At 42.7% G+C, this 2,372-nt stretch overlaps 1 pseudogene; it reads left to right on the forward strand.

Moving 5' to 3' along the window:
• Positions 1-357: 357 nt before the first annotated feature.
• Positions 358-2,367, forward strand: LOC123177206 (disease resistance protein Pik-2-like; annotated as a pseudogene).
• The last annotated feature ends 5 nt before the right edge of the window (positions 2,368-2,372 follow it).

Below are 2,372 nucleotides of genomic sequence, written 5' to 3' on the forward strand. Positions count from 1 at the left end.
CAGAAATTGCGAATCATCACATTTATTTTTAGAATTACTCAAGACCTCCAAAAAGCTTCGCCATTAGTGTATGGTCTATTAAAATAAAGAGTTATACCCCCAATTAAAACTATTAGGTGAATGTCTCATTAGTTTCTAAAAATAGCGCATGAAAAACTGTATAAATTATTTTAATAAACTAGAGGCCCATAAGTGAGTCCTAGCAAATGAAATCTAGGTATTGAGACTGTACATTCACTTGCACAACTGAGTTAGACGAAGTTTCTTTTATCAGCTAGTTTTAACATACAAAAGACTAACTTGGGTATGCGACCACTTCTTTTCTCATTTGTACTTTTGTTTACCTTTTTTTGCTAGGTATCTCCTCTTGATTGATGACATTTGGTCTGCAGAAACATGGCATGATATTAGAACTTGGTTGCCACATGAAAATGATAATAATGGCAGAGTAATAGTGACTACAAGATTTCAAGCTGTTGGTGCGGCATGCTCTGATGCGGCGACTGGCTCATTCCACGGGATCCCCTGAAAGCACAAAAGCAAATGATGGGGCGAACGAGGAGTGATGGTGGGGAGAAAGAAGAGTTGGTATGTATATTTCTGGTGCCAGTTGACTAGCGATTATTTGCATCCAGTTGGTTTTCTTAGCGATGTAGACTCGGAAAAGCTATTTAATCATAGTTTTTGTGAACCGCAAACCAATGCAGCAAGAAACAACATGCCCATGAAGAAATATGGAAGTACTGTGGTGGGCTGCCTTTGGCCATAGTGACCATGGCTGGTCTTGCCGCCTGCAACCCAGCCAAAAAGAATGACCATGGCCATTGGAGGAAAGTTTGCAAGTCATTGTTTCAAGAGAAGGTGGCTCCACTTACCCTGGATGGAGTCACAAGGATACTCGATTACTGCTACAATGATTTGCCTCCAGATCTCAAGACCTGCTCATTGTACTTGAGCATATTTCTAATGGGTTTGAAGATTTGTACGAAGCGCCTGACCAGGAGATGGATATCTGAATGCTTTGTCACTGAGAAGCAAGGTCTGACAGCAGAGGAGGTCCCAGAAACATACTTCAATCAACTCATAAGTAGGAAGATAATACGCTCTGTTGATCACAACCGCAACGGCAAGGTAAAATCCTTTAAAGTTCACGATATGATTCTTGAATATATCGTGTCCAAAGCAAGCCAGGAAAATTTTATCACTGTCGTCGGCGGGCACTGGTTGATGCCAACTCCTAGCAACAAAGTCCGTCGACTCTCCATGCAGAGTAGTGGTTCTTAACAAGGGAATCCAACAGAAGGCATGGATTTGTCTCAAGTACGGTCACTAACCGTATTTGGAAGCCAAGACCGACCACTGCCTTTTCACTCATTCAATAATGGAATAATTCAAGTGTTTGATCTGGAGGGTTGGAAGGGATTGACAAATAAACATATGGAGGACATATGTAAAATGCTTGTACTGAAGTATTTGAGCCTCCGTCGAACAGAGATTTCCACGATTCCATCAGAGATAGAGAAGATCCAGGATCTGGAAACTTTTGATGCAAGGGAGACAAATGTCGGAGATCTACCCAAAACTTTTGGCAATCTCAAACGGCTCCGCAGTTTGCTTGGGGGAAGTAAAAAATCACGGAAGGCTTTGAAGATGCCTCAATAGAAAAATAAGGTGACAAGGAAAGCACTTCGTGTACTGTCAGGGATCGAGATCAGTGAAGGCTCGACCACTGCTGCAAGTCTTGATCAGCTAACTGGGCTAAGGAAACTTGCCATTTACAAGCTCAATATTATTGAGGGTCAAAAAACCTTCATAGATTTATGCTCCTCCATTCAGTACCTCTGCAGCTGCGGTCTACAGACACTTGCAATCAATGATGAGAGCTCTAATTTTATCAACTCACTAGACTCCATGTCCGCTCCTCCAAGATACCTCACTGGTCTGGAGCTGTCTGGCATGTTGGAAAAGCCTCCAAAGTGGATCGTGGAGCTCAAGAACCTCTACAAGCTGACCCTTTCTGTGACAGTTCTTAAGACTGATACTTTCAAGCTCATCCAGGACCTGCCCGAATTGTTTTCTCTCACCTTTACACTCAATAGGGAGATAATTGTTCCTCCTGGAGGATTCAAGAGTCTAAAGCTGCTTCGCTTCTTTGCAACTTTGGTGCCAAGGCTGAGCTTTGCAGTTACAGGAGAGGTAATGCCACCACTCGAGAGGATTGATCTGCAGTTTCAGGCCTTCGAAGGGATTTATGGCATCGAGACTCTTAGTAGTCTCCGAGAAGTGCATCTCAGCGTTGATAATCAAGCCGATGAGATAACCAAGTTCTTGGTAGAAGATTTGAAGGATACCCCCAAGTATTTAGATAAGGA

The sequence above is a fragment of the Triticum aestivum genome, unplaced genomic scaffold, assembly GCF_018294505.1.
Source record: "Triticum aestivum cultivar Chinese Spring unplaced genomic scaffold, IWGSC CS RefSeq v2.1 scaffold124261, whole genome shotgun sequence".
NCBI lineage: Eukaryota > Viridiplantae > Streptophyta > Magnoliopsida > Poales > Poaceae > Triticum > Triticum aestivum.